Consider the following 18,940-nt stretch of genomic DNA (forward strand, 5'->3'; position numbering starts at 1 on the left):
GAAAAAAATAAATATATATATATATATATATATATATATATATGTGTGTCACTTTATTTAAGAAAACACAGCAGAGCTTTAAACAACTTCTTCATGAATGAGTTTTTCAATAAACCACACATTTGCAACACATAGCATAAAACAAGCCCAAGAAAAATATCTATTTCTGTAAGAGGACACCTTTAACATTGCTGGACAACATTTTCTATATAAAGTTACCCGGAAATTAATTTTTATTTTAGGTTCTTAAAATATAAAACTAAAAACAGAAAACTGCATTAATAAATCTCCAGAGTGCACTTTTGCAAGCTTTGTACAGGTAGCATTTAATTCCAGTGCTAGCTGGGTAAACTACTAGCTTTAAAGGGGACATAAACCTACAACGGCAGTGTTGCTCAAACCAAATGTTGCTGCACTATAGATACCCAGCATTTGCCAGCATATTAAGTGTTAAAGCACCATAGGAGCTCTAATCTAAGGCTGATGTCAGACGAGGTGTAGGGCGGATATTTTCGGCAAGCAGAAAAGTGCTTGCCAAAAATACGCCTCCTACTTGTGCCTTCACCCAAATTAATAGAATACGCTCGGGTGCAGGCACATGTAGCGGAAATACTCATAAAAACGCAAGAGTTTCAAACTGGCATTAGCCTATTGGCAATGACACACAGGACATTTTGTCACCTGTGTGACAGAGCAGGTAGAATTCTCATTAAAGGATATTTGGAGCCATGCCGTAGCACATTTAAGGTGAGAATCCCTAAAACATTGTTTGATTTGGGGGTTTGTCACTGTTAGGAAAATGTATCCATGTGCCAGTATAACAACAGACTGCCTATCTTCACATTACAACTCATTATATTTGAATACAGTTGAATGCAAATGACAAGTTTACTTCATTTTGCAAAGTGAAAAGTAGAAAACAACTACTACAGTGTGTTAAAATACAACATATTTGCAAATGTTAAATGTATATTTAGTATGTATTGAATGGCTAATTCTAAACAACTTTTTAATTGGTCTTCATTTTTTCATTTTAGTAGTTTCTGAATAATTTTCAGTTTCTGCCTCTTTCCAGCTTTGAAATGGGGGTCACTGACCCCAGGAGTCTAAAAACTATTGCTATGTGAAGCTACAATTTCATAGTTACTGTTACTTTTTAATGCTTATCTTTGTCTTCAGGTCCTCTATTATTCATATTCCAGTCTCACATTTACAGTAAATCACTGCCTGGTTGATAGGTAATTTTGATCCTAGAAACCAGATAGCTGCTGAAATTCCAATTTTTAGAGCTGTTTAATACTTAGAAAAAAACACAAATGAAGACTAATTGCAAATAGAATATCACTCTCTACATCATACTAAAAGGTAATTTAAAAGTGATCAACCCCTTTAATGCACAGTTACACCCATCACAAATCAAATTTTAAAAGATATGGAAAAAGAAAATAGTAATAGTAACATGTGCAAAAGTTAGTACATTGTTCCACTTTTCCTGTGATAAACACTGTTTTTGCAAAATCCCTGACCCTAATTACCACATTGGGCCTTAACAGCCATTAGGACTTGTGACCTGTTGACAACTACAGAGCATAATAACAACTTTGACACCCCAAAATTTGGGCTGTCACTCAAGAACCATAGATTCCTCAAAGCAAGTCAGTGAGGATCTGAAAATGGAGCAAATTAATGCCTACAAAGCAAGGAAAGACTATAAAAATGTTTTCATATAACACATTATATAAATATATATATATTTTTTTAACATGTTAATATAAATCATCCAGCATCTACAGATTTTCACTGTTCCACGGTACAATGGTGCTTGCACAAACATGATCTGCATGGAAGAGGCATCAGGAGGAAACCTCAGCTGCAACCTCATCACAAATGTCAATGTCTGAACAATGCAAAACAGCATCTAGACAAAGCAGAGGTCTTTTGGAAACAAGTACCGATGAAGTAAAAATTTAACACTTTGGCTACAATCACAAAAGTTTGTTTAGAGAAACAAAGAAGCTGCATATGACAAAAAGCGTCTGCCAAGAAGTTGAAGCAGAAAAATGTGATGACCTCAAAAGCTACAGTGAGATACCTAAAGAAAAGCAACCTGATGGTTTTAAAATGGCCCCACAGTCCCTTGATTTATCATTGTTAATTATCTGTGGGAAGAACTTAAATATGCAAGAAGGTTCAAGCTTATTTTGAAATAAGAAGTAATCTGCAAGGAAGAAAGGGCAAAAAGTCCTCAGTGAGAACTGAAATACTTTTAGCTGGATACAAAAAGGCATTACACACTGTCATCTGTGCCAAAGGTAAAGTTCCAGCTTACTAGGGTGTCCAAACTTTTTCACATGCCCTATTTTCTATTACAATTTAGTACTTACTGCTTCTTACTTATATTTAAAAATGTGTCTTGCTATGGACTACTGGATCACTATGTATGCATTTGTAATAGAACACACTTTCCCTTACAGATAACCCTGACACTATATGATATAATGGATAGTAGTAGTAGACAATCCACTGACTTTATCCATCCTAAAGACAGCAGGCACAAATGTGAAGCATTTGTTTAGTAAAGCTAATGATACAGTACATGAAAATATAAAAATCTACTTACATCATATTATATCAGCATATAAAAAGGCAAACATGCAATTGTTTAACTGAAAAATGTGGTGTATGTGAGCAATGCAAGACCAAGGGGCACATTTACTAACCCACGAACGGGCCGAATGCGTCCGATTGCGTTTTTTTCGTAATGATCGGTATTTTGCGATTTTTTCGGAAAATTATCGCGACTTTTTCGTTACCTTTTAAGTTTTAACGCTACGAAAAAAGCGCAACTTTTCGCGCAAGTTTTAACGCTACGAAAAAATCGCAACTTTCGGAATGGCTACGAAAAACTCGCGTTTTTTCGCAAAAATCGTATTGGTAACGAAAAAGACGCGATAATTTCCGAAAAGTCGTAAAGGCGCCGAAAAAATCGCAAAAAATACGAAAAAGTAGCAAAATGTTCGTTTTCCAATCGGAATTTTTCCAATTTGGTCGGAATTCGTGTCTTAGTAAATCAGCCCCCAAATGTATATGTATTTTATATAATGTTGTTTTAGCTTGATCTTTGACTAGTCTGTAGACATAATATATTTAGCACTGAAAGAGAAAAATGTGTGCACATGCTCTTCACTTCCTGAGTATCTCCCATTAGATTTTTTGTACTATTAAATCTGCTCGTGATGCTCTCAATTCTTTTTTTGTCTTTGGCCGAGGTTAAGCGATTCCGTACATATAGCTATAGATCACAACAGTTTACATGCATTCAAGCGTGCCAAACAGATTGTTAATATTGCTATGTTTTTTACAGTGGAGTAGCTGAGATCAGAAATTTCAATGGACTGTGAAAGAATTTCCAGTCCATGGGTTGACATATTGCCAGAACATATGGATTGTTTGCACTGAGCGTGGTAGCCATGCTTTTGAGGCAGAAGTAATGCATAGTATGTACAATCTAACCATAATAGGAAATAATGTACCAAAAAATTAAATTCAGGCAAGAGAAATGTAGACAATGATTACCTGGTGTATTCTGGAAGTCTCCAGGTATTTATCCACTCACTGGGTATGCCAAATTTGTCCTTAAGTGCAACAGCTTATACAGATGTTGGTTCTGCCTGGATTTAGGTATGGTTCTGGAATCTATAATAAGAGTAAAAGAGGACATACACCATCTAGATTAGTGCTGCTCCACCCAAATGTTCCTGGATTACAATTCCCAGTATATACCAACATATTATTATGGGTAAAAGCATACTGGATTCTGTCGTCCAGCATTATAGACAGATTCTGTAAAACTAGTTTTAGGTTCTCCAGAGCCAATGGCCCAGTTAATGCAAGAGGATCCCCTACCTGCTCTGTTTACGCTTGACCTATCCTTGGTTAATATGAGCATGACCATAAGCACTATGGTCTGAACACCTAAGCCATACTGTATCTGTTCTTGTGATGTTTGATTACATTGTACCATTGGCAAGCAAAGATTGGCAAACATGGTTATTCCAATATGTCAGCGTTTTTCAACCGCTGTTCCTGGTGTGCCGTAGGCAGGGCCGCAATTTTTACTTTCAAAGGGGGCCTGGCGATGCTACAGTTTTTCTTAGTAGCTCGGGCCCCCTTTAATAAAATCCGGGCCCTGTCATTGGTTGCGCCCCGTGTGTACGGGTGACGTCAGTATGCACGGGGCGCAACGTTATAAAAGGGCCTGTGTGCGGTCGCGTGTAGGCAGAAGTGCAGAGGCGGCGCGCGTGAGGGGAAGATGCTGCTGAAGCCGCCGAAGAGCAGAAGTAAAATGCTGCTGGGCACCAATGTATTAGGGAGGGCCACGGGGCACACTGCTGCTGGGCACCAATGTACTAGGGGGGCTGGCTCTTGGCACCAATGTACTGGGGGGCACTGCTGCTGGGCACCAATGTACTAGGGGGGCACTCTTGGCACCAATGTACTAGGGGGGCACTGCTGCTGGGCACCAATGTACTAGGGGGGCACTGCTCTTGGCACCAATGTACTAGGGGGCACTGCTGCTGGGCACCAGTGTACTAGGGGGGCACTGCTGCTGGGCACAGAGTTAAATTTTTTAACATTTTCTAATGGTGGTGTGCCTCGTGATTTTTTTCATGAAACAAGTGTGCCTTTGCCCAAAAAAGGTTGAAAAACACTGCAATATGTAAGCTTAAAAGTAGATGAATATAGCAATCATGTTTCTAATGCCTCATTTGGAGGGCTAAGAGGTGCAAATATGGGAACCAGCAATGCCATCTCTTTATTGGCTGCTAGACTGGAGGGTGTGTTTAGTAATCTGAGCTTAGAACAACTGAGCATGCCCACAAGCCAGGAATCAAAGCAAATTCCTGAGGGAGGGGGCTGAGTGGGTTACAGGAGGAGAAGGAAATCTACAGTAAGTGACTAAGGAGATGTTGCAGCCTTACTATTAAACCTCTGGACAACCAGTGTGGCAGGTATTGAAAGATTTCAAAGAGGCTGTCCACTGTTTAAATTTTTGTATGTGGGGTTTACATGTCCTATAAAGGCATTAACAGAATCTGCCATTACAACATCACTAAGAAGGGCATTCCACAACCTCAATGCCCTCACCGTGAAAAACCACCTACACTGCTTCAAATAGAAGCTCTGTTCCTCTGATCTAAAGGGGTGGCCTCTGGTGCGCTGATCTGTCTATAATCCCCTCCACTGTACTGTAAAGAGTAATCATGTCTCCTTGCAGTTACCAGTTTAGTTGCACGACTTTACACTCTCTCCAGCTCATTAATATCCTACTTGAAGACTAGAGCCCAAAACTGCACTGCATACTTAAGGAGAGGCAGTACATTAGTTGCTTTAGTGGCCACCGAATAACACTGCTCAGAATTACACAGTTTGTTACCCACAAAAATCCCCAGATCTTTCTCAGTTAAGGATACCCCCAATCCACTACCATATAATGTAAAACTGACATTTCTGTTATTTCGACCAAAGTGCATAACCTTGCACTTAATCAACACTGTGCCTCATTTTCTATTTTGCTGCCCAGTTTTCCAATTTAATCAAATTTCTCTGCAAAGCAGCAGCATCCTGCATGCAACTTAAGAGTTTTGCACAATTTAGTATCATTAGCAAAGATAGAGACAGTAAATTCAAAAGGACCAAGGACCTTGCAGTACTCCACTAACAACACTGGGCCAATTAGAAAATGCTCCATTAACTGTTTATAGTCTATCTTTCAGCCAGTTTTCTTTCCAAGTACAAGTATTATATTCCAGGCCAATAGAAGAGTAATCCCACTAGCACACTGCATTTGAGCTTCTCCGTAATTTTCACAGGGTATCTAGAAGAATAAATAACCATTTTCACCAAACCTCTCCCTCAGTAGCATTAAAGAAGATGGAACGTTACAATCACTAAGGGTACCAAAATGTTAGGCACCCACCAGTGACTGTAATTACCTAGGCTTCTGCCAATTGCTCCTGTTAGGAGAAAACTGCACTGGCCGGGATTTATGTGACAAAGCAATCCTCTTCCTTCTTCGGTCTTCGCACATGCACAATGGAGTGTAAAGCTTTAAGAAAAACTGAAGCTCGTCAAAAGGAAGAGGATTGCTTACCTGCCGGTGCAATTTTCTCCTAACAGGAGCACCAGTCAATGGTTTCAGGTAAGTGATTACAGTCACTGGGGGCTGCCTAATACCCCAGTGATTTAACTTTTCCTTCTCTTTTTAGGCTGAACTCCTTTAGGCACTGCTCCAAATCCCTTCCTATTTGAAAATCACTTTCCTAAATGGAGAAATTATCATAATAAAAAATCATAATAAAAGTCAAAATAACCCCAGCATGGAATGCTTCTTAAACATATCCCCTTTACACTGGCATTGTCACAACATATCTTGTACAATATGTTGAAAATGTATGAATAAAGCCAAATAATAATTATTCCAAGCGTCTGTTCTCAGAAAGTATAGTTGCACAGGCTTTTACATTTCAATTTTAATCATTACCAAAGCACCTGTGTCTTCTAAAAAAATGTTCACAGTCAAAGACTTATCTAAATTAATCTCATTGTATATGAAAGCCAAAAAGCGCACATAATTAAGGAAGTCAATTTTCTTTGAAAGGATATGCAAATGCACTGAAGCATGAAAATGGAAGAAGACCAGATGTCCCAAAAGGAGTGAGCAGCCCTGTACCTAGGAGGTGCTGTTGTATGGTACGTCATTATTCTACAAAGACCAGCTGCAGAGAATCAGGATACAGCCTTTAGCCTAGAATCCATAGAGACTTATCTGTCACCACATTAAATGATGGCAATCATAGCTCTTATGAGATGAATCATTAATTATAAAAGCCTGTGTTAAAGGGATGTAAATACTGTGGCTCAACCATACCCAGATGTTTCTGGACTAAAATCGTAGCTCCAACATATTTTCAACATATTAAAGTATGCTGGTAGATGTAGTCCAGCAACACCAGAGCTATAGTCTTAAAACAACAATGCTCAATAACTTTATCCCCGGGGCCTGTGCCTCAATTAGTGGAAAAAGATCCTCATGTAAGATTCCAGCCTACTTAATGTACACTCAGGTCAATCTGGATAACAGGTCAAGAGGTAGGTGGGTCATACTGAGCAAGGTTCAGTCCAACAAGAACAACTTATCTCATAATTCTGTTCCAGACTTCTACATGAACTTTATTAGGGCTTTCATTCGATAAGCAATGAGATATATTTTCACAATTAATTGAATCTGACCCATTGTGGTTATTTATTTGAGAGTAAGGTGGTACAGGAGTCAATTTTGGGAAGGGTTTATTTTTAAAGGGCAATCAACATTACTTTCTTTATGTCATTGGGTTGTTGCACTTGTGCTTTGTATTCTAAATTTGCATGTTTCCAGCTTTTTTGGATTTTGTTTGCATACGTGGGTTTATAATAATTATCATTGTGGGGAAGAATGTGCTTTCAGCATCACCCACAATATAAAAGATATGCACAGTGATCATTAAACAGCCATTGTCCATCAGTCTCATCCATGGGCTCATTTCATCATTTCCCAAGCAGAATTTTCCAACCTGCCTAATTTTTAAGACATTGGGCCTGATTCACTAAAGTGCGATAAAAATTATCGCACGCTTTTTTATGTTAAATAAGTCGCGATAATTAGCGCGCAATTCACCATAGTATTATCGCGTGCGATAAGTCGCCATTTTTGCATGCAGTATTTTTTGCGCTAGTTTTAGCGCATGCGTTAATTTCTGTGCTGAAAAGAATATGATCGCATGATTCACTATAACTTTGGCGTGCTAAATATCGCATTCGGCTATGCGAAAATTAACACCTACTACAGGCAGGCGAAAAATTATACAAAAGTACAGTAAATGAGTTTTTGCCAATAAAATATGGACTTACAGTGTTATTTATTCAAGTATGTGTCTTTTTACTCAATTTTACTCAAAATTAACACCTACTACAGGCAGGCGAAAAATTATACAAAAGTACAGTAAATTAGTTTTTGCCAATAAAATATTGACTTACAGTGTTATTTATTCAAGTATGTGTCTTTTTACTCAATTTTACTAAAGTCTTGGCATGAATGAAATTTCGCTACTAATATACAGTACTATAGCGGTAAAAATTTATTCGCCAAAATAAACAGCAATATAGCGGTGAATATGTTGTCGCGATAATGTACTGTAGAGGTGAATATTTTGTCGCGCAAAATACATTACTATGTATATTTTGGCGATTTTTTTTTATCGCGATTTTGTAATCTCGCGACTTGCGGACATTTTGTGGCAATCTCGTGACATGTGCGACTTGGGGCCATTTTGTGTCATTGAGCCTGCAGCCACCAAACTGAGAGGACCATGCCTGGGGTTTCTGATCTGCTTCCAGGGGAGAGGTGCTATATCATCAGCATGCTCCTGCGTGCAGGATATGACGACCCGCCGCTGGGGGACTTAGGGGTCCACGAGAGGAAGAGGGCAATCCTGGGCGAGCTAAGAGAGGGTTTGCTCGCCGGGTTTGCCCTTAATGTGGACCCCCGCTAGCTCCAGCGTCTGTGGTCTGACCTGAAGCGCAGGAGTCCAGAACTGGTTGCTGAAATTGCGGAAGGTAATTATTGTACTTTATTATGCTTTTACAGTATACGTTCAGTAAAAGATTTAGCAAGTAATTTGAACTAAAGGTACAAATGTAAGAATTGTCAGGGATGATGAAAGTAACATAGTAACATAGTAAGTTGGGTTGAAAAAAGACATACGTCCATCATGTTCAACCATAATGCCAGTGAGGAACTGAAACGTTGCTCACAATAAACCTCTGAATATTATTTCACATCTTTGTGACTCCTTGTGAAAATCCTGTGTGTGCTGTCACCCCATGCCTGTCTAGATTTTGTTTTGCCACAGGCACCCAGGTATTATTGTTCCATATGGTGTGCAGCTTCCCAGCACTTCCTATTGTATATATGTATATACACATCTATTTTCAAATACATATGCATAAATAAGTTTAAAGCAGGGGGGAAGCAGCAGGGAGCGGCCCATAGTGTGAGTCATTTGGGGAAGGGCCACGAATGTTTTAGGGGGCCCTGGCTAACAATGTCTGTGTGTCCTTTGTATTGATGTGAGGGTTCACAGGGGGAGGGGCCATTGGGGGCGTGGGAGGAGGGGGGCCCAACAAATGTTGTTGTGAGGGGCCCCGTTATTTATGATGGTGTATGAATGTATATATATATATATATAATATATTACACAAAATAACATCTTGCAATACTATTTCACAGAACTTCAGCTGGCGCCTCCTCCCCAGGCCCAACCCCAGGCCCTCCAGGCTCATGTGGCTCACTGGCCCCCGAGGCCAGAGGCCCGACCACCGGCCCCCGAGGCCCGACAACTGGCCCCAGAGGCCCAAGGACCAAGCCAGGCCCCAGGACCAAGCCAGGACCCAGCAAGGCCCCAGGACCCAGCAATGCCCCTGAGGCCCCAGGACTGACCCAGGCCCCCGAGGCCCCAGACTCTGATGAGGCGGAGGAGGCCCCCGAGGCCGAGGAGGCCATGGAGGCCCCGGACACCTCCCCCTTTACTCCTCCCCCAGTTTGACCCCAGTTTCCCCGGCCCTTGGGTTCCCCCCCCCCAGCCCCCCGGATCCCAGCCACCAGGTTCTCCTGCCGACGAAGGCCCAGCACATCGGTCCATGCAGGAGGACCTGGACAATATGAAGGCCGGGCTGGCCCAGCTCCGGGGGGGAAGTTGCCCAACTCAGGAGGGACATGGAGGAGCTCAAGGGCAGCAAGCCCTAAGTTTTTCCCCCCCCCCTTTTTTTTATAGTAAAATTTTATACTTTTCTACTTTTGAACTGAGTAATGTCTCATTATTTATCCTTCCTTGATATGGTATTCTATACTTTCATGTAGTTTCCCCTACACTCTTACATTTATCAGTAACAGCATCAATATGCTATATGGGTTAAATGTTCTGGCAAATATTCTGCCAACAATTTTGTCTTTAGCCTATTTTGCTGAATATTAAAACTTGCGTTAATTAGTACGTAGCGTATGTTCTGGCGAGTGTGATAACTGCCAATCCAATGTTTTGTTGCCAGAATAATTGCAATATTATATTTGTCCCCGTTTATTCTGTGTCTAAAATCTCCCACTTAATTTAAGCCACTTTAGCAAACGGACCCCTAAGTATTTGGCTAAATATTCTTAAATGCCCCCCCCCCCCCATTTTATTATCTCTAGCACTTCTTTTTTTTTTCTTACTTAGATTTTTATAGTTTTTTGGGGGGTTTTTTGCAAATAAACTTTTATACAGCAACTCTCTAGCACTCTGTGCTCTCCCAGGGCAAAATGTCGCCAGTTTTATGCTGCCGATTGTCGCGTGCGTAATGTCGCCACAATTAGCGTGCATGCGGAAAATACCGCGCGCGCTATTTATCGCAACGAAAATATCGCATGAAATACCGCGCGTAAAATAGCGCAAGTAGGCTTATAGTGAATCATGCGAAAATTAAGACGCGATAACATTTTTACCGCACGCTATAAATAGCGCACGTTTTATCGCATTTTAGTGAATCGGGCCCGTTATTTTTTAAACCCATGGCAAAATTAGATAGTTTCTGCCCATTTATTTAACAATACTTCCACAATTTTATTGAATCATCCTGAGATCTTGGCAGTACAATATCTCCCTACTAATGGCCAGTTTAACTATAGACTTTTTGGTATTTTTGCTCAACCTTAACAACTGTGCAGGCCATGTTATCAAAAATCTGCAGGATTGCTGCTGCTTTGTACTGTATGGCATAGGAAGTTCCCGAGCAAAGTTAAAAAAGCATGATTGCACAATGATATATTTTAGCAGGAATATTTTGCCTATCCTAAATTTAATCGCTGTGGAGACATTTCCAGACATTTCCAGTTACAATTTGGATCATGCCATTAGGGGAAATGTAAAATTAATTTGTAAAATAAACTGCTTGTTGGCACTGTTTCTTGTAATGAGAGTTCTGCATTTACCCTCACATAGATATCTGAACCCTTGTTTGTTTGGATGCCAAATCAAAGAGCATCTGAGCAATGTATAATCAATCTTACTTACCCTGTAGTGACTTTGTAGTCCTTGTTTTTATTAGATCTAGCTTCCTTTTTAGGAAAGTGATTACACAGTTAAGGTACTTACATTCCCTGTGAGCTATCAGACACTCTAGAGCAGTGGTTTCCAACCTGTGGGCCTGGCCCCATAAAGGGCCTTGTAGCAAGGACACAGAGGCACAGCCTGAAGACTGATGTAGTTGAGATTTATGGGGTAAAAGCCTATTTGCTGTTCTATATACACCTGAAACCCAGCATGAAGGTCACTTGGGGTGGGATTTGGGATACACAATTATTTGATGACCTACTTATTCTTGGAACAAAGGCTGATAAACCAATCTGTTCCTATATCTGTGACCTTGTTATGAAGTAAGGCAGTCCCTTACCTAAGGTTAGACCTCTAAAGGAGGCTTTAAACCAAAAAGTTTAACCGCTAACCTCGGGGGTAATATGTTCACCAACCCCTTGGATATTGCTCTCAGTGCTCCCAAACCAGGTAGTTATTTTAAAATTCCTGACTTGGTGGCAAGTTTTGGCTGAATTAAAACAAGAGTTACTACCAAATAAAGCCCCCAGTAAGCTGATAGTGTGCATAGAGGCTGCATCTATAATATCCCTATCACCCTCGCTCCAGTCCTAAGTTAACTCTTTCCCCTCTGAAAAAGCTCATTGTGCTTTTAAATATTTGTTATTGTTTTTTGCACTTTTTTTTACTTTTGTCCTTGTTTTGTTTCTAGTTAGTTACAGTGGGGCCAATGTTGTGTATCAGTGCCAGTGTTATAGTTCCAGGACCTGAATATCTGCCATCAGTACCCACTGCATCTCACGGTATATAATGTGCTGGTTTTGTAAATATAGACTGCGTCTCACTGTATATAATGTGCCTGGGGTGTCAGTACCCACTTTATTTCTCTCCAAAAAACGAACTAAAACACATCTAAAAGGGGGGTTTGCTTTTAAGTTAACTTTTAGTATGTTATAGAATGGCATTTGTTTATAGTTCTTAAATAATTTGCCTTTATTTTCTGCCTCTTTCCAGCTTTCACTGACCCCGGCAGCCAAAAAGTATTGCTCTGTGAGGCTACCATTTTATTATTATTGTGACTTTTTATTACGTATTTTTCCATGCAGGCCCCTTACAGCAAACTATACCCCTGGAATGAATACATAACCAACAGATAGTTTATATTATATAAAGTGACCTATTAAAGAATCTCTCCAAACTGGAATATATATACCGTATATACTCGAGTATAAGCCGAGTTTTCCAGCACTCAAAATGTGCTAAAAAAGGAATCCTCAGCTTATACATGAGTCAAGTAGTGGCGCATCCGCTACGCGAGGCTGCAGGCATGTTGAGCCATCGATAGAACCCCCAGAGCCCCCCCCCTGCGTCGCCCGAGTACTCTAAATGTAACAGCAGCATGCAGGCACATCACACGCACGCAGAGGGGGTACTCGTGCGCGACGTGCCAGCATGCCCTGCAACTGATGTTCCTGTACCTAGCCTGTATGACTGTGACAGCTCGGGCCAGCGTCCAGCGGCGTGACGTGGACTGGAGGATGCCGGCGGCGCAATGGAGGACTGGTGGATGCCGGCGTGGAGTACTCGGGGCGGGGTATTGGTTGCCAGCGGTGCGACGCCGGACTGACAGACAGTGCTCGGGGGGGGCCTCAGATGACGTTGTGCACCTGCGCTTGGGTTCGCTGTCACTTCTGGCTAGAGCCCGCGGATCCCGGGCCTCACATTTGCACAGGTCGCCACCATGGCCCGGGACTGCAACCATCTCTTCAAGTTGCTCATTATCAGAGACAGAGGTGAGAAGCATTTGAGGGTTGAGGGGAAGCTGCCATGAGCTGGGAAGGCCTGGGAGGGTACGATCAGAGAAAAGCAGCACAGAGTGGGATGTTGTAGGATTTGCATTCATTTCTCTTTCATTATTTAGCTGCACATTGCACATTTGTCACCGGCACTCTTAGCAACGCTGCTTGTGTCAGCTCCTATGTGTGTGTGTGACCCGGCAGCGCCCAGAAGCTGCTCTTGTGCTGGGCACTGTGACGTCAGCTGGCTAGCTGAGGATGCTGGGAGTGGAAGCATTCTTGTAGTTTTTAGGGTGACACATGGGAGGGGTAAGGTGAGAGTGCTAGGGTGACACATGGGGGGATTTTTAAGGCAAAATGGTATTAGAATTTACAGAATTTATTTAATAGGATAATAGGATTGAGAGGGCATGTAGTAAGATATAAGGTAAGCAGAAGTTTTGATAATTGGAATTTCTTTGAGAGCTTTAATACACTGTAGAACTCTCAGTATCATTCCTGTTACTTACACACTTTTTGTGAGTGTCCTTTTATTAAATAATTTGATTATTGAAACTTAGCAGTAGCGGCTGCATTTCCCACCCTAGGCTTATACTTGAGTCAATAAGATTTTCCAATTTTCTTAGGTAAAATTAGGTACCTCGGCTTATACTCGGATCAGCTTATACTCGAGTATATACGGTATATATCAGTAAATATTGCCCTTTTACATCCTTTCCCTTGATCCACTATTTAGTGATGGGCTGTGTGCTCCCTCAGAGATTACCTGACAGGAAATAATGTAGCTCTAACTGTAACAGGAAGTAGTGTGGAAGCAAAAGACAGAACTCTGCCCATTAATTGGTTGATGGGGCCTAGCATGTATGTGTGCCTTGGCTTGTTTGTGTGCACTGTGACTCCTATGATCCTAGGAGGTGGCCCTTCATTCTTACCATGGCAATAGCACATACTACTAAAAAAGTATATTTTTATGAAAATGGTTTATTTAGATGAAGCAGGGTTTTACATATGAGCTTGTTTATGCAATATATTTCTATCATAACCTGGGGGTATAGTTTTCCATTAACCATTCATATTCCCATCTCTCGTTTAAACCACTGCCTGGTTGCTAGGGTAAATTACCAGGGTATCCCTGGGAGTCAGTGGGAACCGCAAGAGGTAGTTGGGGGGTTAATTATTACACCAGCAGGCTCACATTAGCTTTAGGTCAGTCTCTGTATGGCCCATCTTTAGCCTCCCCAAACAAAAAAGTCACCCTCCGCCTATATCGGAAAAGGTTATTGTACTACTGCTACACAAACCATAGTGTGCTGTTTTACCCAAATGATGCCAGACTACAATTTCTTTAAAGGAGAAGTTAACGTTCAAAAAATAAAACATATATTTCGCATTACTCAAGTATTCTCTACATTTTGGTAAACATAAAGTTTTAATATACGTTTCCTATGATCCGCTGTTTCCAGCGCTTACCCGTGGCGTCTTACAATGACATGCGCCATCTTCAAAAAGCCTTCCTGCGGAGCGGAAGCCCCCACCCTTCCCAGAAGCCGGCGCGCGTCTGCACGGGTGCGCGCCGGCTTTGTAATAGGACGTGCACGCTGACTGAGCAATAGGAGCGCGCACCTTGCAGGGACGTGCGCGCCGGTCCCTGAGATCACGCGCAAGATCTTGCGCGATTTCATTTAAATATCAGGCGCGCTCCTTCTGCATCCTATGTTCTACCTGCAAGCACCAGTGGACAGCGAGTAATATTTAAAATCGGTAATACTGATTGAGCATAATGATATTATTATGTAATAATCTTTTTCAATAAATGTTGTTATATTAACAAATCAATAGAGTTGTATTTGTTTATTTGCCAATTAGTGATAACATTAAAAATTAGATTGGGAATAATTCATTGCACTGTTAAGCTGCAAACTTTTTGTACATTTTTAGTAAAATTTACAGGTATTATTAAATGGGTTGTTCCTTTTAGTATGTTATGGAATGGCCAATTCATAGCAACTTTTCAATTGGTCTTGATTATTTATTTTTGAGGGTTTTTGATTTATTTTCAATCTTCTAATGGCTCTTTGTAGACCCCGGCAGCCCAAAATAAAAATTGTTCTATGGGGCTACATTTTTATTGTAATTGTAAATTTTTTTTAACTTATCTTTCTATTCAGCCTCTCTCCTATTCATATTTCAGCCACTCTCTCAAGCCACTCTCTAGTTACTAAGTTAAATTGGACCCTAGCAACCAGATAACTGCTAAATTTCCAAACTGGAGAGCTGTGTAACAAAAACAAAAAAAATTACAAAACTACTAATAATACAAAACGAAGACCAACTGCAAATTGTCTCAGAATTTCACTCTCTACATCATACTAAAAGTTAACTCAAAGGTGAACAACCCCTTTACGCAATACTCATTAGTGATGTGCTGGTGGAGAAATACTCAACCCGCACCCGAGCCTAACCTGCCCAGTCCCAACCCTAAACCCGCGTGGCGTGTCAGCCGCGAGCCTATAAATTCAGAAGCTGGAACCAAAAAAGATGCTGTGTTAGGTTGCGGGTGGGTAGAGTGAGCAGAAGGGTTCAAACTGCACCCGCCCATGACCCGAAGAACATGTGCCGAGGTCGCCAAAAGCCACCTAACCCATGGGTCCTACGGGTGCCGGCCCGCACATCACTAACACGCATGCATCTTTGATTAACCACCACTATCATTGGTACAGGCATATTTTCTAAAATGAACATCAGTTTCTATATGTCTGTAATACGCATATAACCTTGTTATGCACTCTGGGCATTGGCACAAGTTGGGGTCTGTCAGTTTCTCTCAGCCCTGCGTTTTTCAGTCAGGCTGAGAGAAGCAGATCTCCTTGCCTATGCTGCCACTTGTACCTGAACTGAAAACTAGAGCTTCAACCTTACTGCAGGCACTTTTAATGCTGAACATACCTCTGTGTGTCCATGCCCAGAGCGCATAACAAGGTTATATGCATATAACAGACACGTAGAAACTTTAGTACATATCCGCTTGCAAGTGTCCCCAGGAAAATCAGGGTAGCAAATAAGTATGTACATTTCAGAAAATGTGCCTGTACCAATGAGAGTGGATGTTAATCTAAGATGCATATGAATATATGGTCCTAAAGCTGGCCCCAAACCTAGTATCGTACATCTCGGTTGTCTCATAGATAAGCCAGGTTAAAAGATTTTGATTGGGCACCATTGAAGGGGCCTGAGCAAAATCTACGCCCAGGGCTGAATCGGCAGAAGGAGGAAGAATTTCTATTGTTTCTACCTCCTTATCTGACAATTCAGCCCTGAGCGTCAGTAAAGGAAACAAAAGTTGTATGGCCACCTTCAGATGCATAAGTCTGCATGAGCCCAGGGCTAATAGGACACTTTATATTATTAGCAAAATAACTGCAGTGTTTCTCCACAATGATATTGTAATTCATTTGTCACTGCACAAAGAGCTGATTTAGTACAGGAAACACACAAATGTGTGTTTTTAACATTTTATAGGCAAACCTGACAAATCAGTTTCTTAGTTGTGGTTGCCCATTGCCTGGTACACCAAAGGTTTTTTAATATCTGTATGAGCTAAGGGCACCCAGCATGAAGGTCAATTAGGGGGAGATTTAGGGTAAGTGTTTATTTGTGCCCTGGGTACCCCTGGAACTATATAGCAGGGTGACTGTTACCCCAATGTTTCTATATACATGTAACCTTGTTATGGGCTAAGGGGGCCCAGCCTGAAGGCCAGTTAGGGGGAGATTTGGGGTGAGTGCTTATTTGTGCCCTGGGTACCCCTGGAACTATAGCAGGGTGACTGTTACCCCAATGTTTCTATATACATGTAACCTTGTTATGGGCTAGGGGGGCCCAGCCTGAAGGCCAGTTAGGGGGAGATTTGGGGTGAGTGCTTATTTGTGCCCTGGGTAACCCTGGAACTATAGCAGGGTGACTGTTACCCCAATGTTTCTATATACATGTAACCTTGTTATGGGCTAAGGGGGCCCAGCCTGAAGGCCAGTTAGGGGGAGATTTGGGGTGAGTGCTTATTTGTGCTCTTGGTACACAGAATGCTACACAAGGATCAATACAGTTGGTAAACATAATAATTTATCATAAATAGTGACTGTCTGTGGAACCTTACAGTAGCCCCCCTGGCATTCCCAGTACCCAGAGGCACAAACAGCACCCCCCAGCCCAATAAATAGTGACTGTCTGCGGCACCTTACAGTAGCCCCCCTGTCATTCCCAGTACCCAGAGGCACAAACAGCACCCCCCCCAGCCCAATAAATAGTGACTGTCTGTGGCACCTTACAGCCCCTCCTAGCATTCCCAGTACCCAGAGGCACAAACAGCCCCCCCCAGCCCAATAAATAGTGACTGTCTGTGGCACCTTACAGTAGCCCCCCTGACATTCCCAGTACCCAGATGCACAAACAGCCCCCCAGCCCAATAAATAGTGACTGTCTGTGGCACCTTACGGTAGCCCCCCTGGCATTCCCAGTACCCAGAGGCACAAACAGCCCCCCCCAGCCCAATAAATAGTGACTGTCTGTGGCACCTTACCGCAGCCCCCCTGGCATTCCCAGTACCCAGAGGCACAAACAGCCCTCCCCCCCCAGCCCAATAAATAGTGACTGTCTGTGGCACCTTACAGCCCCCCTGGCATTCCCAGTAGCCAGAGGCACAAACAGCCCCCCCCAGCCCAATAAATAGTGACTGTCTGTGGCACCTTACAGCCCCCCTGGCATTCCCAGTACCCAGAGGCACAACCCCCCCCCCAGCAAAATAAATAGCGACTGTTTATGGCAAAGCATAGGCAATATGTGAACCCCTCAGCACATAATGCAGCCCACTATATGCTTTTGTGTATGAGCGCAGATTGAGAATCAACAATGCTAACAACAACTAACAATCATGTCATGAGAACCAACAACTAACAATCATGTCATGTGCAACTCCCTGCACCTTTGCCCTAATGGAGAACTATCTGAAATGGCTGCCTCCTAACTGAATAGTAAGCCAGCTTCCCCAGCATCACTAACAATCATGTCATGTGCAACTCTGCACCATCACATTAAACATAATGCACAACTATACAAATATAGATTTATATACATATAGATTCCACACTATATTTCCCTCATGCTACTATAACAATTACACTTCAAAAATCACTTAAATAGATCTGTAAATCACACAAAGGAAACCCTAAGAGTTAATCACACTCTGTAAACAGTTAAAAAAGTCAGTACATATAAATAGAAAAATATGGAACTACTTGGCACATAGATAGATCAGTAAATCAAAGGGAACCCTGAAACATACTCAGTAAATAGTTAAAATAAAGCATTATACTGTAAATAGCTATAAGGCATAATAATATTAAGTTTTCAAAATGCAGTAAAGGCTGTTAGTTTACCTGTAGTGCAGTAGCAGTAAGAGAGAAGTTCCTGATGCTGGTCCTGGCGCTGCTGGTCCCTTCCAGATTGAACCAGAACGAGCAGTGACGTGCACAAGCTTTGGGAAAAAAAAAACCTGCTCATGCACAGGCTGGCTCCCTGGCACCTCCAGGCATGCGCAGAAGCGCTCTCTCCACTCTGACAAGTTGTTGGAGTTGTGAGAGTCCTGAACAGGAAGTGGGGGCGGGGCTTCAGGCTGCACAAGGAAGGAGAAGAATGCAGCTGAATATAACTCAAGATGCAGGTGAAAAAGAAGAGAGCGACAAAGGTAGGCTATTCTGTGAGGCTGTTTAGAGTAATTTTAACAATAGAAAAAAAAAGGTTGACTTATTCTTTAAAGGGGTAGTTCACCTTATATTAACGTTTAATATGATCTACACATTGATATTCTGTGACAATTTGCATTTGGTCTTCATTTGTTATTTTGATGTATTTTTAAGTTTTTTATGTTCAGCAGTTGCTAGTCTTATTTACCCTAGCAACCAGGCAGTGATTTAAACAAGAAAT

General features: G+C 41.7%; 1 long non-coding RNA gene across 1 annotated transcript in view; it reads right to left on the reverse strand.

Moving 5' to 3' along the window:
* Window positions 1-18,606, reverse strand: part of LOC116409481 — a 32,572-nt gene extending 13,966 nt beyond the window's left edge. Inside the window, exons 1-2 of the long non-coding RNA XR_004221870.1 lie at window positions 18,394-18,606; window positions 3,577-3,696 (exon numbers count right to left, since the gene is read on the reverse strand). This is a non-coding gene — a long non-coding RNA (uncharacterized LOC116409481). The remainder of the gene's footprint in view (window positions 1-3,576; window positions 3,697-18,393) is intronic.
* Between the last annotated feature and the right edge of the window lie 334 nt (window positions 18,607-18,940).

The sequence above is a fragment of the Xenopus tropicalis genome, chromosome 3 (genome assembly GCF_000004195.4).
Source record: "Xenopus tropicalis strain Nigerian chromosome 3, UCB_Xtro_10.0, whole genome shotgun sequence".
NCBI classification, from domain to species: Eukaryota; Metazoa; Chordata; class Amphibia; order Anura; family Pipidae; genus Xenopus; species Xenopus tropicalis.